We start from the raw sequence: 24,272 nt of genomic DNA on the forward strand, positions 1-24,272 counted from the left end.
AAACACCCAGAGTACTTGTGTTTGCTCACCGTGGTCTATATAATGCCCAAAAAAACAGAAAATAAAAACCATAAGAAAACAGCAAACAAAACACTTGTGGCCACAGTCACTCGGAGACTGTCACATTGCCACCCCGCCAGACAGACCCAAACACGAGCGGCGAAAGTCCCACAGAACTCAGAGCTCGGAAAGAATAGAAAAAAGAACAATAGTATGTCTGAAATATCAAGTAAGTCAGGCAACGAGCTCGTGTTCAACTTGGCAAAGAAGGCAACTTATCAAACACCGGAAAATTACTGTGAGAAGGTAAATCTTTGGTAAGTACGTGGCTGCAGACACAACCCATAAATGTGGCTTTGCAAATCAATTTCCCTGTAAAGTCAACTTTAGCTTAAATTAACTTGATAACTTGTATCTTTAGTTGCATTTGAGATGCATCAAAAGGAAGCAAAATGGTTTTTAATTAACTAGTTAAAATAACCAGTTACACATCATTAAACATCCCGATTACCCACCATCGATGACAGATCAATTCCATCCGAATATAGCACAAGTTTGTTCAATAATTGCCCGATCACAGACATCATTATAAACATGAACATCATCGACCTGATTGTACGGATCATTAAAAATAAAACAGTCTGTCTGAGAGGCAACGTGTGCCTGTTGTCGGAAATGCAAAAGAATTGTGCAAAATTTCCACTGAAAAGATTGGAAAATCAAAAAACTCGTTCGCTTGATTGCCTCTCAGGGGGCTTTGTTGTGCAAAAGGTGGCTCAATTGAACAATTTTAGCTGGAACTTTCCGGCCTTTGTTCTGTCTGCCAAAAAAATATAGTCCATGAAAAGCTGTATGGAATTTTCAGGTATAAGGGAAATCACAGGAGAATATTTAACGAGCTGCGAAAATTTGGAAATAATATATTATTACATAAATAAAAAAAAATACTTATAATTACAGCTGTAAATACAAGTCACATTCTAAAGCCAATGTTATGATTCTTTAAATATTTCTCAACTAATACTTTCAAAAGAAACAAACCTTTCCTTTTTCTAACACTCAAAATGTGAATGAAATACCGCGTCGCAATTCTTATGAATCAAGGCAAACGCTCAAGATCTTGCTCGTTATGTATTTCCTTCATTTTACAACAATTGCAAAAGCCATGTCTATTTGCATTTTCATTTTGTTGTTGACAAACAACGGCGAATAGAAAATAGAAAAACTTGCCATCGCTTGCGCTGTCAATAACGGTCACGTTTCGAATTTTCAGCCAAACAAATGTGTGTGCAAAAGTGCATTGTAATGGCGAGAGTGCTATCTAAGTGTCGTATCAACAATGGCCAACAATTGCCTTAAAAACAGACATTACACACACACAATCTAGCAAAAATTAAAGCCAAGATAATCGAGATTGAGAGGAAAACGACAAATGTCGAAACAAAAAACAAACTGAGACCTTTGTAATGCAAAACTTCCACAACAACTGGGAACAAATCAATGGAGATGGAGAGGGGGGGAAGCTGCAGTCGCTAAATAAGCGGGATGCGATGAGATGCGGGATGCGATGAGGTGGGATGAGCTAAGATGAGATGAGATGAGGTGTTAATCGAATGCTCAACGCGCGACATGGGAAACGGAGTAAGAAATCAAACAGAGACTGCAAGTACTACGCGGTTCAAGTCTATCACGACGAGTATTGTCTGCCAAACAAAATAAATTAATTATTAAAGGAATTTTAATAGTATAAAATTAAAATTAATACGATCACTCAATTCGTGGAGAAAAACCCCACCAAAAACCCGCTTAGGAGACTACTCATAAAATATATGAAAAAGCTGATTGATAGCCAACGAAAAAGTATCTTACATTTATTTTATTATTATCCTTGTATTTAACTAGAAGCTCTTTAAAAACCGCTCCTTAAATACCGTAATCAATTGTATTTAATTGTATTTAATTTGCAATTTTGTTATTACATTGAATCGCACTGTTGCCAAAGTAAGCCTAAAGTCTAGAAGAAAAATAGCACAGCGAATCCCACATGAACTGGTCATTAATGTAGCCAAGGATCAGAGTCCCTTTTGGCCTTTGTGGCAACCTTTTAGCACCTGCAGGCAAAGGGATCATCGAACGGATGCCGACCAGCATTGAACTGGAACTCGCACATGCCAATTTCTAAAGCAAAGAAATAAAAAACGAGGCAAACATTTAATTGAGCCATAAATGACGGAAACATAAATAACACGCGAATGTACAAGCAAAAGTCATTAAAATAACTCCGCGACAAATGCGGCTTAAAGACTTGTCGACGGAATTATGCTTTAGTGGAATGCTAATTTCTGCAAGTAATTTACCTTTCAGGAAATTCTCGAGACGCATGGCGCTGATTCATGCTAGAAACTTGTTTAGTTGCTTCGCTATTTTTATTTGTTTTATTTGATTTACTGTGAGATTTCCTAAGAGTCGACGCTAATTCCCGTTTTATTTGCATTACTCATACGCACCGTTAACATCACTCATACGCAGTGGTTTACGTCATTGATTTGCGCTCTCACTTAACGTATGCATGCACCCCGATTACGTTATTTAGCAGAGACACCAACCAAAGCAATCACGTAAGCCAGGAAAAGCTTTGGCGTAATGATAAAATTTGTTTTTAACTATATAATTTTTTTAATTTTCCTGTTGATGCTGATCAAAAATATATATGGTTTATAGAGTCGGACTTGATTCCTTCATTGCGTTATAAGCTTCTGACTGAAATTATGGTACTCTGCCAGCGTCTTATTACACCGGTGCGTATACGTTATATTTTGGGACTACAAATACCTGAAATATGTATAATTTAAACCACAAAGAGAGCTAGCTTCGGCTCTGTAAACCAATGGGAAAACAGTATCAGATCGAAAATAGGTAATATCTTACCTGAACATATTCGCATAATTTTATTATTTATTTATTAATATTATTATATGGAATTTTTTATTAGGTAAATAAATCAGCATACTATTTATATATTTTTCCATCTTAACAAAAAAGGAAAGTGGTTACATCGTTAAAATTTTCAAAAATCGGCCAAAAATAAACATTTTAAAAGGAGTATGCAGTTTTATTAATCTTCTAAAAACGAACATACGAACGCTAATATCAATGCGTTTCTGACTCAGTTGAGTTTTTTAAATTTTGATTCGATCTAAAGTTTGCATATATATTGTTAATATCGATTAAAAATGGTATTTCACCTTCAGTCACAAGCTTAAAAGAAAGTGAAAGAGTCATTTCCGACCCTATAAACCATATATATTCTTGATCAGCATCAACAGGTGAATCTTCCCAGCTATATCCGGCCAAACAAATTTTTTTTTCAAAAATTTCCCATTTTTTAAAAAAGGAAAGGGGTTTCATCGTTAAAATTTGCAAAAATCGGACAAAAATTCACATTTTAAATGGAGTATGCAGTTTTATTAACCTGTTAAAAATTAACATAGGAACGCTTTCCGAATTGAAATTAATGCGATTTTGACTTAGTTATGAGTTTTTTTTAATTTGGATTTTCCGTAAAATGGTATTTCACCTTCAGTCAGAAACTATTAATTAATATATATGATTTGTAGGGTCGGAAATGACTCCTTCAGTGCGTAGCATGCCTGTGACTAAAATAATAATACCCTGCAAGGGTGTAAATACACACATTGTGACAATAAACACACGTATGTTACTTTCAAAAGCACACTCCTCGTATTTCATGTTTACAAATTTGATTCATTTGCGAAAATTCTATCCCCGACTTTATGGATTTTCTCCCTTTTATGCTGGCATTTATGCAAATCCCATACCCTCGTCCTGCGACGAGGAGTCATTCAACTCTCAGTACAAACGGGGCTCCTTCCCCCCACGAAACGTGGCTCTCACTACGTGACCATAAAGCCAAAAAGTGACCTCGGCTGATGACCGAATAAGCCTGGTACTCGGATCCAGGATTTCCACCTGTGGCCGCCGTGACGAGCATCCTTAAAGCCGGCCATAAAAGACCAACAAGGCGGGCCAAACAACAATAATACGGCCAGAATAAGTGCAGAGCATAAAGTTAAATACATTTTTAAGTGCTCTCCACGAATGTTTATTGCCACGCGCGAGGGAGATTCAATTTCAAACACTTTTTGGTTATCTCCTCGTTGTAAAATGCTAAATGGCCAATTATATTTTGCACCTCCAACGAGGCTCTAGAGAACAACTTGACTCAACCCCTGCCCACGCAGCCACAAAGGACCAAAAAAGGAGCCAAGGACCCATCGAGGGGCCATTGAACCGCACTCGCTCCAACGGATGCCGCAACTTGTTGCAGACGCTCCCAAGGCTCTTCGATTGCCTCCATCTCCATGAGAATTCTCATCCTGCTCCTCTTCCGCCGCATTCCCATCCAGCTGACATCAAACGAGAGGCTTGACAAGGACGAATTGCGTCAAGGAACTTTGTCAAACAACTAATTAATATGCATATTACAGACTATGAACAATTTGCGAAAAGGCACATTTTTGTAATGGCCCACAATTAACATAAATTAACCAGAAGCGGACAGAGATTAAAAGTCATTAAAGAATATGCATTGTGAAATTTATAAGAAATTTAATTTAATTGAAATAGGAAAAGGAAATTGTGTAATTTCATTTTAACACTTGGCAAATCCTTTTTAAAACTAATGAAACTTGGGGATGGCAGAACATGTACAAATGTATTGAATTAAAACTATTTTAACGTTAAACACATTAACCTCATACCTGTATACCTGTTTCCTGTAGATTAACTTCCTTAGTATTTGGTAAAGACCAAAAGACCCGAACGTATTCTCTTTATTTTCCTATTTACTATATATATACATATATTCTTTTAATCTATACTTTCCCTTTTCCAATTTTTTTGACTGGCTAGCAAGCACTCAGCTGTTGCAAAAACAAAAGCACTTTAAGCCGCTTTTGTTATATTTTATTTTTCCCCTCCCTTGCCGAATAACCAAAAAACTTTATCAACACTCCGGGGAAACCAAACACACACGCCTCGGTCAACAGCTGCAGTTTCCCTTTTTCCCTCAAGGCGGAAAATTCAATAAAGAGAGACGTTGCTGGCCACATGTATGGAAAGCGAGGAGAAGCTGGTTGCAATAGACGTGGTTTTGGCCATATTAATTCAGCACATTCACACACACACACACACAGGCACATATGGAGAAATAATTTCAATTAGACGGACTTTTCCCTTGGCCTTGGCTAATTAGGTGTCCTGGGGGAAAATCCCAGTGCCCAGTGCCAGCTGAGGCCAAGTGCTAATTGCAAGGCGTCGTTTGAAAGCTGTTTGATTTCGATTACCGAAGCGCCGACAATGAAATTATGTTCAGTTGCGGGACGTGCGCTTTCCCATTTTCCTCGTTCGCCCGCATAAGCAGACCATGCGAAATTCTGGGAAACTGGGAAACTCTCTCGATGGGGGAAGAGCTGGGTGCACAGTGTTATTAAGTGGCATTAGTAGCCACTCAACTAGAGCTTAATTAAAGCCTTGTGTCTTGTGTTTGAGTTGACTGGCCGTAGCAAGTTGATAGATTTCGAATGAAAATTATTAAATGAGGTGTGAAAAATCTAGATCTATTATCTAGAACTCCCTGACTATATTATTAAATTATTAAATAACTAAACTAAAGCTAAAGAAATTAGAGATTAACCACATTTTGTTCAATATTTACATTATTATAAGATGCGTTTGAATTGATTTGATTATTGTAAAGCATACTATATAAGAAAAACTTAACTAAACATTTAATAAGCATTTAAAGTTTAAGTTAGCCATGGTTTCGTAAATTCCTACAAGAGGAATTTAAAGGAAAATTGAATGGGAAATTGTTGCCCTGTCATGGCTGATAGGAAAATATCAAGCATCTCCCATTTCTACATGGATACCTCCGCAGGAAGAAGGACCTTTTGGCTATGAGTTTCTCATGTGAGCTAGTCTCTTTCTCTCTCCCTTTCAATATGGCCATAAAAGGGAATGGCAGGCAGAGGACCGGGCTTAATGCGCTATTAACCAACTTTATTTGGACCATGTTTGGAGCTACCCAGTGCGGTTATTTGTTATGCTACAAATTAGCCTGGCCAATTAGCGTTCGGGGCTGGCTAGCTGGCCGACTGGCTAATTCAATTCCAGGCAACTTTGCCTTTTAATTCAATTTTCACTGCGTATATGGGGATTTATGGCTGTGGGGGAGAGATAATAATTCCGCCACTAAATGGATTTCATAAATGGAAATTGTATCAAAAGGAAATTGCACTGAAAGGGTTCCCGTAATCTTATTGCGGTCCAGTCCATGTACGAAAGGGAGAAATTTGTTTAATCCGCAGAGTAAATATGGTTAAATGTCCTCTTTTTGTCATGGTTTTGTACTGGACTTTTTTTTGAAACGAGTTACGGCTTACTATGTTTTTTATGGAGCTATTGTGGCTTCATAGTGAATGGTTTTAAATTGAATTACGGCTTTCGTTAGTTAAATCAATGAATTACTTTAAATTTCAGCGAATACATTTTTAAATTAATTTATTTAACGAAAAAATGCTAGTGTAATTACATAGCCTTGTCTCCTTTTTCAGCTTTGGGTTTTTAATTAATATCTCCTTTTTTCTTCTTCTTCTAGCTTCTTTTTATCCGAGAGTCAGTTAAACGTTTCAATATTTCATCAGAGCGAGCACAAGATTAAAAAGAAATCATAAATTCTCATTAAAACTTATTATATTAAAGCCATTCCACCTACCGCTCTTGCTCTCCCTTTTTATTTCTTTTCTTTTTATTTTTGGATGCCTGACAACAGTGAACATGGAAAAACTTTTATGGCAAGCGGAGGACATTGGCTGTAACCCAGGACAACAACAAAAGACGTGGACAAATGGCAGGACATTCGATAGCCGAGCCTGAAAAGTCGCAGGAGCATAAATCAGAGAGGAGAAACTGAGACTCCAGCCGGAATTTACAATTGCATAATCCTGTGATTATCAAATCGATGAGCAGCAACGAAACAATATTGGCCATAAAATTATATAAAACTTTCCACAAGTTCACTGACCGTTAAATTGGCAAATGAAATCAAATGAGTCATCGGCGAAAAAGTTTCACCCCCCCCCCCCCCTGAAAACGATGAAAGTCTTAAGTGCCAGGCAAAGAGCGATGAGTCCTTGGAGTCCTCTGAGTGGCTTCAAGTAATAATGATGTAAAATCGTCGTAAAATTGTCAGATTCCTGATCTTAATTATCGTTAGACTCTTATTATCCGTTCAATATCCATAAAAATATATTTTCAGGCATTTCTTGTTTCAATTAGGAATATAAAAATATTATAAAGCTTGGTACAAATATTATCGCAAATGTAAAATCGATAATCGCAAATCTAAATCAATAAAAACTAAACATTTTAATGACAGAAAATTTCTTGCTTATGATTAACTGTTTTATTAACACTCTAAAGCAATTTAAATAATTATTTTTCAACAACTCAAGGTACCCCTCGGCTAGACACAAAAACCAATCAACCAAAAATTGTCGGCGAATAGAAAAACATGCAAAAACATTTCCAATTCAATAAATACAGTTCAATTAAGCCGTCGAGTCCTCGATTTATGGATTCTCGAGCAGAAGGATCCATTTAATTCCACATTCGAGCACAATTCACTGGCGCGGGACATGCAAATGACAGCCGAAGGCCTTCAATAACTCAACTCAAGCCTTGACCAATAAAACCGATGTTTCCCCACTCTAACAAAGCGATAGCCATTGAATTAATTGATCAGTCACCAGAGGAGGCAACGCAATAAACAAATAGCCAAATACGAAAAAAATGAAAATGAAAATGTGGAAGCCAAGGAAGATGTTCATAAATTATATGTCCATTGGGGCGGCAAGGAGTGCTCGGGAAGGACCTATTTTTTAAGTGCTTCCAGTAAAAAAAGTTGTGTTCGTGACCCGCACATTTCCCTGTTGCATTCGATTTATTCGATTCCGGCATTGGCAATCAAAACTTCCACTCAATTTATCCTCCTCGCAGCAACTTGTTCTTTTGTGGTTTTAAGTAGCCACTGGAAAATTGGCCAGGACTTTCGAGTTGGTGCTGAGGAAAGCGGGGGGGAAAGTCTGTGAAAAGTGGTCAGGCTAAGGGAAAACTTTTTATGCTTTCAAATTAAATTAAGCTGCAGGCCACGGGGAAGAAGGAGAAGCTATCGATTAGGTATATTGAATGCTTCGTTTGAGTTTGAGCCAGGGATGTACTTTGAGAGGAAAGATCTGACGATATGATAGATCGACAAAGATATTGAACTCAGAGGTCACAAATCAGTTTAATTTTAAGCGGTTTTAACAAGTATTCTCCACTTATAAAATGTATCCCCCCGTTTTTTTTTTATCAAAATCCCACAATAACCGAAACAGCCGAAATTCCTGGAATATTTAAATTCACAGAGTTGAGACCACAAACACACACACCTGTAACACCTGGCGAAACCCAAGCCGCTCTGTCTAGCCAATTAACCGACGCGTTGAATCAACACCTCCAGGCTCAAGGACTTGAACTCGACCCAAACTTGAACTGAACCCCAACTGACATGGAAAATCACTTACCAGTCGCCGCCACCGCCATCGCCGCCGCTTTCCCGGAACAAGAAAAGCGCAAAAAAAGGTTCGGAGTCGGGTTCGGGTTCAGGTTAATTTATTGATGCTGCTGGCACACGGCTCCCGAGGATGTTTATGAGTCCTAGCCCATAAATTTGCGGTAAGGCAACAAATCATCTTCATTATCGTCCTGCGCGCAGCATCATCATCACTGTTGTTATCACTTGTGGCGGCGAAAGGTGAGTGAGCAGCAGGTGAGTGTAAGTGGAGTTCCTCTGGGGGGACGGATCACATTATTCCGGCACCATTGGCCCATGAAAATGTCGGCTATAGCTGGGTTTTCCCTCCCCCTCGCGTGTGCAAGCAACTTAATCGCAAACATATTGAATAAACCAATGGCTTTTCCTCCTTTTTGTGTGGAAAGCAAAGAGGAGGCAGTCGCTTATCAATAAATTACACCAGTCGCCGACAGGCACGGGAACAAAAAATAGGTAAACATTATTATGTAAACGCAGCGCTGATAAAAATAAAAAATTACTATGCACATAAATCAGGGATATATATTCGCTACAAGGGAACCACAATTTTAAAAAATGAGCTGGAAAATTAATTTTATAATTTTAATTATAAACACACTATTTATTATAAACAAGAAAGGAAAAAGAAGAAAGTAAGTTATAAATGAATTACAGAATCAAATGGAAAATCGATCACATCTAACCTATTAGTATTCGAATTTTTTTAACTAATATAAATCAAGTTTTTGTATGACAATTCTTTTGAGAAATCAATGTTTAAAAAACGTATAAGTAAGCCAAAAAAGCATTCAATTTAATTCGGAAAGCTTTCCTATGTTAGATTTTATTAGATTGATTAATCTATATACTCAATTGAAAATTTAAAAAAAGTTAAAATTTTTTGCCATTTTTTTTAAATTTTAAATTTTTAAATTTTTTTAAATTTGAATATTTTTGAAAAAATTAAATTTTTGTCGGGCATAGCTAGATCGATTCAGCTGCTGATGCTGATCAAAAATATATATGATTTATAGGGTCGGAAATGATTCCTTCACTGCGTTTTAAGCTTCTGACTGAAATTATGGTACCCTGCAAGGGTATAAATACACCGGTGCGTATACGTAATATTTTGGGACCATAAATGCCTGAAAAATTAAAAAAATTAAAGCCAAAATGGGAGCTTACTTTGGCAGGCCAAAGCTTTAATGCCGTTGCCATTTTAAATTAAATTAAATAGAATCGTTTCAAAAATCTATAATACCAAAGCATATAATATTTTCATTCTTTTAATCAATATTTATTGATATTTTTATATGGCAATTTTTCCGAAAAATCAATGCTTAAAAATCTCATAACTAAGCCAAAAATGCATTAATTTGAATTCAGAAACCTTTTCTATGTTAGTTTTTATCAGGGTGAAAAATCTGCATACTCAATTTTAAATTTTAAGTTATGTAATTTTTTTTTGCCAATTTTTGACAATTTTAATGATGTAACCCCTTATAAAATTTTCAAAATTTTGAACAAAATAATTTCCCGCCAAATATAGCTAGATTGATTCAGTTTTTGATCTTGATCAAGAATATATATGATTTATAGGGTCGGAAATGACTCATTCACAGGGTTACAAACTTCTAACTCAAATCAAGATGATTACATATAAAAAAAATCCCACTTAATCTCTGACACGAATTTTAGTAAACAAAGATAAACAACATTTTGTGAAGAACACAAGGTGTTAAGCCAAAAAAGTAATTTCCCATTCCCAATTGGAATCATCATCAGAATATTTTCATCAGCCGCCTTTGCAGTATTAAGTTCTTCAGTTCATTATAAGCTTCTCCGTTTCGTAAACCCCATAAATCCCACCTTACATCCCATCATTCCTGGCCACGCCCCTTTAAATCCTCACGCCCCGGCACGTGAATGCGAAAATATTTTTTTTTTTGAAAGGGCGGAAATGCGTGGGGAACTAACGCAATTCATTTTCCCCCATTTTCTCAGCTCCCCGAATGGATATTCCATGCAAATGGCCAGAGAAGAGAAGCGGCCTAAAAGCAAAGAACAAAAGGGAAAGCACCAAAAAAAAATGGTCCAAAAGTCACGTTAATTTTTAGCACTTGAGAAGCGAAGGAAACACATTTCGCACGTCATTTCGAGCCAAAAGGAAATTTGTAATGCAAAGTTGTCGACAAAACTGCGTTAAAACAACTCGCAGGAAGGCGAAGGGCAACCACAAAATAAAATTCAAATAAATAAATTCACACACGCGCCGGCACGAAGCGAAAATAAGAGGATAAAGTATTGTACATCTTCCGGGGTAAAAGGGCAAAACAATTTCATTTCGTTGGGAATCGTCCTATGCCTATGTCAATGAAATTGAAAACTGCTCCTGGCGGCAAATCCCATTGAGCTTGATTTGAAGGACCTGCCCCCCTCTGTGGGGCATGGAAAATATCACAGCGGCCGAACTATCCAATATACAAAATGGGAATAAAATAATGACACATATTTCAGGATATAAATATGAGAATTTAATAAAGAAGCTTTGGGGAATGTTTAAGTTGCCTGGGAAACTGAAAAATTATAATTTTAAAGGGTATACAAAATGGACCCATCAATTTGGAGATTGTATTAGAAGTGTTGAAATTTACATGCTTCTATAAAACTATTAAATACACTTCCTTTTTTTAATGAAACCCCAACCAATTAAACATTTAACCTTTTTGATATCTAATAAATATGATTAAACCTTATCAATAGATTATGAAATTAATATGAAAATGTAGTCGCAATAATCGATAGATAAAACTCAAGTAAATACAATTATCAAGCGGTTTATCACCCACAAACTAATAGATGATATTTCATTTCAGTATCAAAATCCAATTTATTCAACATTTTTGTTATTTCAGCTGTCGGATTTGGGTTTATATTTAGTCTAGCAAAAGATTTATTCAAAATCCAGTCAAAGAGATAACAAACCAAAACTTTAGCAAGTAAAGCAAACTTACCTACGTGTTTGCTTAGCCAGGAAATACAACTCCTGCATACACATACATATAGATATGTCTCAGCATGTCCTTAGGTGCATAGTTTTGCGAGATCGAAAGGAAAAGACAAACAGACACATGTAAGGAACGAGTAAGGCATTCCTTTGCCTTATTTTGCTTACGGCCAGATGTCAAGGATATCAATGGCGGTATCTTGTTTAGAGATGGCAGAAAATGTCGATATATCGACATGGTAATAATTGTTTGATATTTTATCGCTACGATAAGAGTGCGATCAATTAATTTTATGGACTTCTTAAAATAAATATCATATCATAATTATATCCTTACTTATCGTTTTTCGAATTATTAAACGTTCTAATGTTTTTGATATATTGTATCGGACATCCTTAGACCTGGGTGTTGGTATTCCCCAATGAGACATTTGTATACACAGCTCTCTCCCCCGTTCCGATTTTCCACTTTAAGGCTACCGGGTTTTTCTCGTTATGCAAAAGCAATTCTCGTCGGCATTTTTCCTGTTGATTTTCCATTACACTTTTCCCACTCTTTATATCGGTATACATAACATATATGTATATGTATATGTATTTGTATATCGCCTGCAGCGCGTGTGGGCCATTTTGATTTCAACACAAAATTATCCGCAATAACAGTGACGGGCTAAAAGGATTACGGGCATAATTTACAAGTAATCTCAAAGGGATTCCATGCGAGAGTGCTTGGGGAGAAGGAAAGTTTCGCTGGTGCGTTCTGACGCGTGAAATCATCTTTTTTCGCCGCAGCGGGTTCTTCTCTCCCTTTGAGCCTAATTGTTGGTAAAAACTTTCGAGCGTCGCATTAAAAAGCAATTAGCATTAAAAATACAGCAGGACATTTTATGAAAGCCAGTCGCGGCTAATTACAAATCTCATTTGTGTGTGGGTGACGTCCTTTTCAAGAGTGCTAGATGCCGGGTGCCGGGTGCTGGGTGCCTGGTGCAGCATTGAAAAACTTTTCCCACAAAACCCGGCCAAAAGGATAATGTCAAAAAGTTGTCTAATGACAAATAAAAGACACCGAATGTGTCGGCCTAAGTAGACTACACTCTCTCGTTTCAATTTTTTCTTCTTAGGCTTTTTTGGAAAATACTTTGTTCTGCCTTTAAGGCTTTCTAATTCCTTGTCACATATTCTCTTCCTTAGCATGAAGCATTTCTCTAATTGCATATTAAGTGGCTGCAAATGAGTTTCTTCCTTAATGGAAACTAATGGAAAAAAGACTATTTTAGAAGAATAAACTATAAAGATTAGAAAGCACTTACATACTTCTAGTTTATAGTTAAATGTTAAAACATCTAAGTCAGCTCAGATTTTTCTATTCACTTATTCTTATTCTTATTCCCGGTCTTCACCTTTTGGCTTTCGCCTGAAATCACAAGCCGCCTTGAGATAACATTCCGCAGTTATTCTTCAAAAAGAGACAAATGAGCCCGTCATGTAGATTGTCACCTATAAAGTGTGCAGCACATTTTTGTAATAAAGTTAAATTATGCATCAAAATGAACGAAATTCCGCAGGCTGCTGCCGCTGGCGTCGCATCTCGCCAGAATGATTAATTATAATGGCCAGCACCTTGGCACCCACACACTCGCTCCCTCGGGGAAATAAGGAAATGTGATACACGCAATTCTCGGTACACCCCCGGACACCAACACACACGCACACTGTGTGTGCGAGTGGGTAGATACATTGAGAACAATTTCAGTTGTTTCTGGATACGATTAAATAGAGATACACTTCATAGTCGTGCTCTTTTTCTCTGCTTACGCTTTGCCTGCCATGTACAAGCTAAGAAGGATCAACAGCTTAACGATCATTTCTAAACTTTGGCAGAGGTTTGCATTTACTCTCTAAAATTGCAACTGAGCGGAATCACAAGCTAAACAAGATGTAGGAGCTCTGTAATATATTAACTAAAAACTTAACTTAAAACACAATATGATATTTTTTCCCCTGTACCTGTGGGTGCCTGAACTTTTATGGCCCGACTTCAACCTTTATCGCACATTCAAGGAAAGCAAATAAACCGAAAATGATAGGAAAAAATGGCAGAATGGCTGAAAACGGACTCCCCGTGGCAGAGAGTTGAGGGTAGAAGAAAGCAACAAAAGATTAGAGCAACTAATTGGTCGAAGTGATTTTTTATCGACCTGCCAAATCACAAGGTTGTCAATGACAAAAGGGGAAAAGAAAAGGAAAACTGCGAAATTGATACAAGAGAAGCGAGGGAGTGAGTTTCCACTCAGGCGTTTAACCTCGACGCTTTTGTGTTGGACTTTCACGAGTCCTGCCAAGTGTCCTTGCGGGTTCAATGGCTGGAGTGACGTTGCAGCTGATGCTTGAAATATGAGCTGCAGGATAAATTACATACAAAGCACAAAGTATGATTAATGCAACGGGCGAGGGTAGAGAGGGAAAGTGACAATGGAATTTCATTTCTGCATCGGAAACTTTCCCCTGGCATTTGACAATTGCATTCTATTCCATTTCGCTCGAAACTCATATCCCAGCATGGAAATCGAGGGGCACATTCCTTCCCTCCGCCTCGCATATTTCATGTTTTACCAACTAAGCCACATTCGGCCGCAGGACACGTCCCAGGACCCAAGACAGGCTGTACTCTGCCAGTGGTCACCATAAATCAGTGTTTAATGTAATGAACTTAATGTGTGTTGAACACTCGACTGGAGTTCCAAGAATCTTGAGGTTAAATAATCAAGTCGGATCAAGGAACAGAGGGTGACAAGAGAACAGAGAAATTTAAATTTAAATTTATTAACTAAATATATGAAACACAAAGTCTTTTCAAGTAAAGAAAATTGTTGCAGGACATTTAAGAATGTATTTAAAATACGTGCACGTAATGAATATAAATATATCAATGATTATCGAATTGATACGGTGTTTTGCATACAAAATATTTGAAATCTTATCTATGCAGCGCAACATACACAACACTAGGCACTTAATTGGTTCATTTTCTGTTCTTCTGGGAAAGCTAATGCGTTTTTGTACATAATAACACAACCGAAATAAAAACATATCTTAAAATAAAAATCAAACAGTTAGTATCCTGTCAATTAACAAATTTGTAAGCTCTTTTATAAGCATAGCAACTGGCTCTATATTCTGTTCACAAAACGATGAAGTTTCCTAGAACATCCTCCTGCCAATTTTACTTTTCTCCGAACTTGTTTCCACCGTTTTTCCGTACTTAACCAATTTCGCTATGCTCAACACATGTCCCAAACTGTTACAACAGTTACCACCTGTTCCAGTAGCTATCGTTGTGTACAACTCAAGTTGGCCAAAATGTCAGCGTAGAAAAGAAGAAAGTACGTTTTTTTACTGAGCTCCAAGAGCAAAAAGGAGCTCTTTTCCGCGCAATTGTTAGCTGGGGATAACGGGGAAATGCACCACAAGAGCGCTATTAAAATAAAACGTGCTCAGAGTCTGACTAACTCCTGCCAATCGTTCTGGAGCAAAGGCAGCCGGATCCAAGGACCTGAAGACGTCGACGCTGTACGCACTCGAAAGTCAACAGTAGTGGAAAAAAGCGACGCGCCAACTCAATGGGAAAATAAGGAAAAACCAAGGCAAACAGACAACAGAAAAATTACGGAATGTCATTTACACAAAGAGAAAATGTCAAGTTGTTATTGATAAATAGCAGTTTCCAAAATAAACATTTATGTTTGGTTAAAAAATAAGGAAACTATTATAAAACAGAAAATATTATGTGCTTGTCTTCTTTCTTCTTTCTATTTTGTACCCTTTAACATTATATTCTTTACTAAGAAATCCTGCTTAATTAGCTCATTGTCAAATTGTATTGAACTACAACAAATTTAAACTAAACTTTATTGGCACTTTCCCTTGTTTTTGCCATTGTATGCTTTCTGTGTAACAGGGCGAGGAATGAAATGGGATATTTGGACGCCACGTGTAGCTCGATTCTTGTGTTCAAATCACGTAGCAGACATTTACGCTGCATGTTGCGTATACGCCGCGTGGGACAGGAGCATATAGCATAACGCTTATTAGCTGTGTGTCTGTGTGGCACGCGGAAGATCCTGGCGGAGCCTTAAGCCCAGAGCCTAGAGAGCAAAACCATTTTTTAGCTAATGCCTTTTTAAGCGTCATTGTCGGCTTTCGCATTCGCCTTTTCCCTTTATCCTCATTCAATTTGTATATTAAGGAAGGGGAGGCAGCTCGTTTTCCATTTTCGAATGCCCATTGTTGCTCATCACTTTCCGCCGTTTGTTGTTGTTGTCAGTGAAAATCATTAGCGCTGAGCGCTTAATTAGCTAATTATGCAAGCCAAGCGCTGCCTCTTGGAGGAAGTAGTGCGACGTGAGGGGCGTGTGCCGAATGGGCGTGGCACTGGCAATGAATTACGAGAACAATGCCAATGATGAGTGGCATATAGGGATATATGGAAAGGAATGGCTCATTAGTAGCAAATGTAAGTATCGAAGAATATATAGGACTTTAATCACTTCCTTCACTTTAATACTTCCTGGCTATGCTTTCATAATATTTAGCGAAATTTGATTTTGAATAAATATATATAAAAAATCCTGTAAACGTATACTTTAAAAATTATTTCAATAATCACTAACTTTAAAAACCTGAACTGATAAAATTCGATGTAGATTTAAGAAGCAAATTTGTACTAAGAATGTTTCGTAATATAAAAACACAAGATCAAGCATAATATAAAACAAAATTGACCTGAGCTTAAAAAAGAAAGTCAGTAAATTTCGGAATGCTGAATTATATGATCGAATCGGAAATCGATCCTAACTAATCCTAAAATATTCGGATTCTTTAAATCGTATTTACCAATATTTTTATGACAATTTTTTCGACAAATCAACATTAAAATAAACTCATAATTTAGCCCAAAAAGCATTAATTTCAATTCGGAAATTGTTTCAATGTTTATTTTTCTATGGCTAATGAATCTGCATACTCAATTTATAATTTAAAAAAATTACAATTTTTTTTCCTAAGTTTTGACAATTTGAACGACAACACATTTCTGAAACTTGGCCGGCAGAAGTCACTTCGTTCCGGGGATGTTAGAATCAGTTGAGAATCATGTGCACTTAAACAGCCTCTTAAATCTCAAGATCATCAAGTAACCCCAAAGGAGTTAAATGAGTTGTTACTTACACTCTCTTTGCAGGCTTGGTGGAGTACAAGAAACAAGGCCACGGAGTTGGCATCTGTTTTTGCGGGATTTTATTTAGTACTTATTGTAATAGGAAACTTTGATTTTACACAGACTTTATAATAGCTAACGGTTGGAGTTAAACTCAAATTTAATTAGAAACTTATAGTTTCAAGAAGAAGAACAAAAATAATTGTGTTTGCTACGGTGCTTAAGTACACTGGTTGAGAAGCGCAGAGGAGGGCACTTTTCTGAGAGATAGTGAATGCGAGGAAAGTATTATTTTTGAGAGAGAGTAAAAGAGAGGCAAATAAAATTTGTTTTTTTTTTTGAGAAGCGTAGGAAAGGTCTCATTGTTTATTTTGGAATAATGAGAATTGGAGTTAGTAAAAAATATGTGATAAATCCGTAAAATTGATCAAAAATATAACATACTGACCCTTGGTTTTTGTTCTTTTTTAACTATTTATAACCAGTAATTAACTCTGAACACTACGTATCTATGACCATTGAGTAACTCTGAACAGTAAGTATCTATGACCAGTAAGTGTGGATGAGCAGTTACTAACTTTGAACACTAATAAACAATGACTTGCAACTTTTGTAACACAAAACATTTCTTAGACTTGGCCGGCAGCAGTCACTTCGTTCCGGAGATGTTAGAACTAGTTGGGAATCAAATGCACAGATGTGCGAGATTTGTTTTGGAACAAATTTAAGAGCAAGCTACTTGAACTAGGGAGTTATTCTTCTATATAATTTTACTTGTATATAAATTGGAGCATGCCGAATCGGTGGACTATATATATACGTATGAATATATAGCTGCCATAGGAACGATCGGATTTATAGAACTATGATCAGTAATTAACTATGACCAGTAATTAACTATGATCAGCAAGTAACTATAATCAGTAAGTAACTCTGAACAGTAAGTATCTATGACCAGTAAGTATGTATGATCAGTTACTAACTTTGAACACTTTTCCAGTTCTTAACAGATTTTCATCAAGTTTGATATATAATTAATCTAGAATTTTGTATAAAATCTTATGAAAATCGGACTTCTATATCATATAGCTGCCATACAGAAGATGGTTCTCTGTTTTTCAATTCCTCTTTAATTTCTTGATTTGTCTAAAGCAAACTTCCCTTTAAATATTCCCACATAAACAGCCTCTTAAATCTCAAGATCATCAAGTAACCCCAAAGGAGTTAAATGAGTTGTTACTTACACTCTCTTTGCAGGCTTGGTGAAGTACAAGAAACAAGGCCACGGAGTTGGCATCTGTTTTTGCGGGATTTTATGTAGTACTTATTGTGATAGGAAACTTTGATTTAACACAGATTTTATAATAGCCAGAGGTTGGATTTAAACTCAAATTTAATTAGAAACTTATAGTTTTAAGAAGAAGAACAAAAATAATTGTGTTTGCTACGGTGCTTAAGTACACTGTTTGAGAAGCGCAGAGGAGAGCACTTTTCTGAGAGATAGTGAATGCGAGGAAAGTATTATTTTTGAGAGAGGTAAAAGAGAGGCAAACAAAATTTGGTTTTTTGAGAAGCGTAGGAAAGGTCTCATTGTTTATTTTGGAATAATGAGAATTGGAGTTAGTAAAAAATATGTGATAAATCCGTAAAATTGATCAAAAATATAACATATTGACCCTTGGTTTTTGTTCTTTTTTAACTATTTATAACCAGTAATTAACTCTGAACACTACGTATCTATGACCATTGAGTAACTCTGAACAGTAAGTATCTATGACCAGTAAGTGTGGATGAGCAGTTACTAACTTTGAACACTAATAAACAATGACTTGCAACTTTTGTAACACAAAACATTTCTTAGACTTGGCCGGCAGCAGTCACTTCGTTCCGGAGATGTTAGAACTAGTTGGGAATCAAATGCACAGATGTGCGAGATTTGTTTTGGAACAAATTTAAGAGCAAGCTACTTGAACTAGGGAGTTATTCTTCTATATAATTTTACTTGTATATAAATTGGAGCATGCCGAATCGGTGGACTATATATATACGTATGAATATATAGCTGCCATAGGAACGATCGGATTTATAGAACTATGATCAGTAATTAACTATGACCAGTAATTAACTATGATCAGCAAGTAACTATAATCAGTAAGTAACTCTGAACAGTAAGTATCTATGACCAGTAAGTATGTATGATCAGTTACTAACTTTGAACACTTTTCCAGTTCTTAACAGATTTTCATCAAGTTTGATATATAATTAATCTAGAATTTTGTATAAAATCTTATGAAAATCGGACTTCTATATCATATAGCTGCCATACAGAAGATGGTTCTCTGTTTTTCAATTCCTCTTTAATTTCTTGATTTGTCTAAAGCAAACTTCCCTTTAAATATTCCCACATAAACAGCCTCTTAAATCTCAAGATCATCAAGTAACCCCAAAGGAGTTAAATGAGTTGTTACTTACACTCTCTTTGCAGGCTTGGTGAAGTACAAGAAACAAGGCCACGGAGTTGGCATCTGTTTTTGCGGGATTTTATGTAGTACTTATTGTGATAGGAAACTTTGATTTAACACAGATTTTATAATAGCCAGAGGTTGGATTTAAACTCAAATTTAATTAGAAACTTATAGTTTTAAGAAGAAGAACAAAAATAATTGTGTTTGCTACGGTGCTTAAGTACACTGTTTGAGAAGCGCAGAGGAGAGCACTTTTCTGAGAGATAGTGAATGCGAGGAAAGTATTATTTTTGAGAGAGGTAAAAGAGAGGCAAACAAAATTTGGTTTTTTGAGAAGCGTAGGAAAGGTCTCATTGTTTATTTTGGAATAATGAGAATTGGAGTTAGTAAAAAATATGTGATAAATCCGTAAAATTGATCAAAAATATAACATATTGACCCTTGGTTTTTGTTCTTTTTTAACTATTTATAACCAGTAATTAACTCTGAACACTACGTATCTATGACCATTGAGTAACTCTGAACAGTAAGTATCTATGACCAGTAAGTGTGGATGAGCAGTTACTAACTTTGAACACTAATAAACAATGACTTGCAACTTTTGTAACACAAAACATTTCTTAGACTTGGCCGGCAGAAGTCACTTCGTTCCGGGGATGTTACAACCAGTTGGGAATCATATGTACACATGTGCGAGATTTGTTTTGGAACCAATTTAAGAGAAAGCTATTTGAATAAAACTATAGAGTTATTCTTATTTATAATTTTACTAGTATATGAGTCGGAGCATGGCGAATCGGTGGACTATGTATGTAGATATATATAGCTGCCATAAAAACGATCGGACATGTTTAAGAAAAAAATTATCACTTTTCCCGTTTAAGTTACAGTTATTTTTCACAGCTTAAATTTGAGGCAAGATAAATACGTCAAGCGATACATTAAAGCATCCCTTATCTCTTATGACTCCCAACAATTTACTTTTGCCAAGGCTAAGGGATAAAAGTAAATTGTCATATATCATAAGTTGACTTATTTAGTGCCAGCCACGGCAGCTTTTCCATCAACCGCGGAAGGCGATCCCATCCCCTCCTTTTAGTCCCCGCGTCCTGGCAAACATGTCCTTTGTCAAGCTGGATGCCTGTGTGACCCTGCGGGTTGTCGTTCTCACATATGCAAATAAAGCAAAAAAGTAAAGCAGCCAAAGTGGCTCCTGTCCGCGACTCCTTCTGCGACACAATTGCTTGGAAGAGCTCCCGGCCATACATCATATGTGTGCGTCCCCGCACGGCCAGCGATGCATTCAATTTTTCATTTGTGCCCCCGCGACCTCCTACGGTAACACACCTTTCGAGGGCAATCCCTTCCAGTGACAAGGACGCGACGTATACCTCTTTATATCCATCCAAATCCAGACTAGCTGGATTTTCATAACAAAATCTCGGTTCTTTTAAGGATCGGGTATAGAACACAGGACACTGAGTGCGAAGGGACGAACTTAATCCCATACGAACTAATTCAATGCTGACTGTTCAACTTGTTTACGCCAATTTCTGAATTTTTCCGCCGAACTCAGCGTGGGATGCTGCTAATGCCATCGATGACGTCGATCTTTGCCAACACCCTTTGATGTCAAATGGAATTTATTTCACTTTTAGCCAAGCATACCCCCTACATATCTTTTCCTTCCGTTTTTTCACCGGAAATGCTGACATTTTTAACCCGTTGCGCTCAGTTGTATGCTAAACTTTTTATGGCTTCGACATTGATGGACGTGTGCAAGTCAGAAGTTGGTGGAATGCTGCTGAAGTGGAAAAGCGATCGCTTGTGTATGATATTCGAACGCAATCGATTCTTCATCACAAGTTACAATTTTTTAAAGGTAAGGGGAAAGTCGTGCTCCCACAATTCCCTTGAGTTTTATGGAAACTGCGACGTAGTCTAGGAAAAGCCCTGCAAGTGAGTTCCTAATTGAAAACACCTACACATAAAAAAAATAGAAGCAAAGATCAAGCTAATTAATAAATATATATTTTCAGGACATAGCTAGATCGATTCAGATTTGGATCCTGATTAAGAATACATATGATTTATAGGGTCGGTAATGATTCCTTCAGTGCGTTTTAAGCTTCTGAATGAAATTATAATATTTAGCAAAGATATAGTAAGACCGATATTAATTTCTGTGTAAGGACTCCTCAGGCCCTTTCAGAGCCTGGGAAATCAGGTTACACGAGTGGAAAGCCCGACGCTTTTCAATTGCGCGATGTTGTCGTCGGAATTGCTTCCTAATTAGTGTTTATTGTTTCTCTCTGCGCCAAAGGTGTGGGCTAATTTTGATTGTCATTACGCGAGTAAGCGAACGGAGGGTGCATGAGGGAGCTGTGGTAGTGTAGGTAATTCTGTGTGGGTGATGCCAAGGGATGCTGTATGCGAGTGTGTGTGTGTGTAGGGTAGCGAATGATAGAGCTCTGGGAATTGACGTCAGCGGAAATAAATAAAAATGATTCAAAGAGAACCTGAAACTCCTTTTCTAACAATTATTTTTGGAAAGAATGGCTCAGAGACATTCAATTATATGTTGACTATTTAATGCAAATATTATTATCTACTTTCCTAAGTATATTTCAGGCTAATTAAACAAACAATCAAACAAACTTACCTCGATGGCTATTGTTTATTTGTAATTGCGTTTTCCTGGAGGCGCTCTTTAAGTGCCACGAAGTGTCGCTTTAGTTTAATTTTATTTTTTTATAGAGCTCGAGACACAATCAAACCAAACCGAGTGTCCTTGAAGTGAGAGCAGCAATTGAAGCGTAATTATTTGCTACGGCGCATTTCCTTTTGGCCGTCTCGTGGCGACGCTGGCCAACTGCCCGAAACTAGAACCGAGTCCGAATCCGAATTGGAACCCACAATACCGGAATCCGGACGACGTAACTTGGCACTGGGTCAGTGGCGCAGCGTGGGACTTGTTGTCGATGTTTTTGTTGTTCTTATCCCTGCTGTGATTGGGGCTGTCCTGCGTCTGTGTCGCTGTCTCTGGGAGTCTGAGCCAAGTAATCAGAATAATTACATGGCCCTAATGGCAAACAAGGCAGGGGAGGTGCTGGCGAAAAATGCAAAACACTTGCTCATTTTACAGTTGGCCAGCAATCGGGATGGCATAATACTAACTGAACATCACCAAAAAAAATAGGAACTAGGAAATCGAACATTTTTGGAGGACCGTCTAGGAGAGAGAAGACATTTTGTTAAATAAAAACGACTCCTGATTACATAATTAATGTTTTTCTAAAACGACCCAAGGATATAATAATGTGTTTTTCCAAATGTATTTATTATTTATTTGTAAGCAGATTGCAAAGGTAGTTGTGGCATTTGCCAAAAATATTGTCCGTACTTTATGATTAGTTTTTGTTGCGTCCTCATCCAACCGAAATTAAATAAAGCAACAACAGAAAGTAGGAAAGCTACAGTCGAGTGGAACGCACTGAGAGATACCCTATAACCAAAGCAAAGAGTGTGAAATTAAAAGTGATGAAGTTAAAAAAAAAACAGATATTTTCGCAAGAATATGTTTTGGAACACCCAAATAAAGGCAAATGTTGCTACAACAAATTTGAGCAATACCAAGTGATGTTTCGAAACATCTTTATTCTCTAATAACGTCCATTTTTGTTATCCTATTTCAAAGAAAATTTTAAAATGAGATTGCGCCAGCCTCAAATTCTGTACAAATTAAATATTTTAGCTTAAATACTGTTTTTGTTCCGTACGTTCTCGGCTGCCACTAAGCTAAAATACCGATTTAGTAAAGGGTATAAAAATGAAAGGGGAGAAAACAACAACCGCCGGCAGAACCGGCAACTAGTAATGCGAACGTGACACGAGTAAAGTTGAAAACTACGATCATATTGTTATTGGTTATAATTACTTATTGCTCACTGTTTACTAGAATGTTTGATCAACAACAATAACTATTAACTATTTTGTACTTTCATATATCGTTTATATTTTTCCTGTTCTTAAAAAATGCTTTCTATATAATAGTTGAAGATGTTGCTCATCTCCAATCGGGGACACCATATGCCGGCAAATTAATAAAACAAACCGACTCGCAGCCACAACCACAGCAATAGCAACTTCAACATTTGTCAACCACAAATCTCACACTTCAATGTTTTTAGTTTAACCACAAAATGTTATCAATAAATTTAAGTTTGTTTCCTACAACGTTTGAAGTACCGGCAAATTTACGAGAATTACGATAAAGCGTCGAGAAAGCGTCTACCACCGCCTTCGCTGAATATTTTTTTAAACTGATTTTGTTTGAACTTTCGCGAGAGCTTTAATACAGGTCCACAAAGCCCACAACGTCCACAATCCACAAACGTTTAAGGGCTGTTTCGTGAAACCAAAACAACTTTAGCTTTTTTCGCTCCACTAGGAGACGTTCTGGTTATTGTTTATTGCGCAGAACTTCTCCTGACCTTTCGTAATTTTATCAGAATCTTAACATTTCTGTCTTATAGTGATCTCATCAAGGCAATTAATTGCGAACCTATTAGATATTTCAAAAGAATATTTTATGTGGCACTAACCTGAACAATATACATTTTGTGTGTTCACTGTCACTAGGAATGAGCGTAAATATTGTTGATAGCGTTCCTTTGAGTTTTTTTAATAGAAGGACTCCAATTGCTGGCTGCCACTAGCATCCCAGGTGCTGTTGGCAGAGGCCTGGCTCAAGATTTCATAACTTTGCTTGTTTTTAACTTTGTTGACAAACTTTTCCCGCTTTTACCTCGGAAGAGATGGATGAAGATCAATAACAATATCGCGTTAAAACATCGATCATACTTCACGAAAAAAGGTTATTTCTAGCGGTGGTAAAAAACATGTGGAAACATCGACAACCTACGGCAC

At 36.9% G+C, this 24,272-nt stretch overlaps 1 protein-coding gene and 1 long non-coding RNA gene across 4 annotated transcripts in view; one reads left to right on the forward strand and one right to left on the reverse strand.

Moving 5' to 3' along the window:
* The window catches only part of Pde11 (Phosphodiesterase 11), a 73,462-nt gene extending 49,234 nt beyond the window's left edge, over positions 1 to 24,228 (reverse strand). Inside the window, exons 1-2 of one of the 3 annotated variants that reach the window (XM_086830435.1) lie at positions 23,592 to 23,667; positions 22,006 to 22,133 (exon numbers count right to left, since the gene is read on the reverse strand). The gene's annotated coding sequence lies outside the window, so the exon portion shown is untranslated. Of the gene's footprint in view, positions 1 to 22,005; positions 23,668 to 23,947 lie in introns of those variants that run through there. The other 2 variants (XM_020945099.2, XM_086830433.1) reach the window with 2 other exon arrangements.
* On the forward strand, positions 105 to 7,463 carry LOC147643969 (uncharacterized). Its single transcript, XR_015271118.1, has 2 exons — positions 105 to 317; positions 6,854 to 7,463. It is a non-coding gene; the product is annotated as an uncharacterized LOC147643969 (long non-coding RNA).
* Positions 24,229 to 24,272: the final 44 nt, after the last annotated feature.

This window comes from Drosophila serrata, unplaced genomic scaffold (assembly GCF_035046125.1).
Source record: "Drosophila serrata isolate PLE 108 unplaced genomic scaffold, ASM3504612v1 contig_240, whole genome shotgun sequence".
NCBI lineage: Eukaryota > Metazoa > Arthropoda > Insecta > Diptera > Drosophilidae > Drosophila > Drosophila serrata.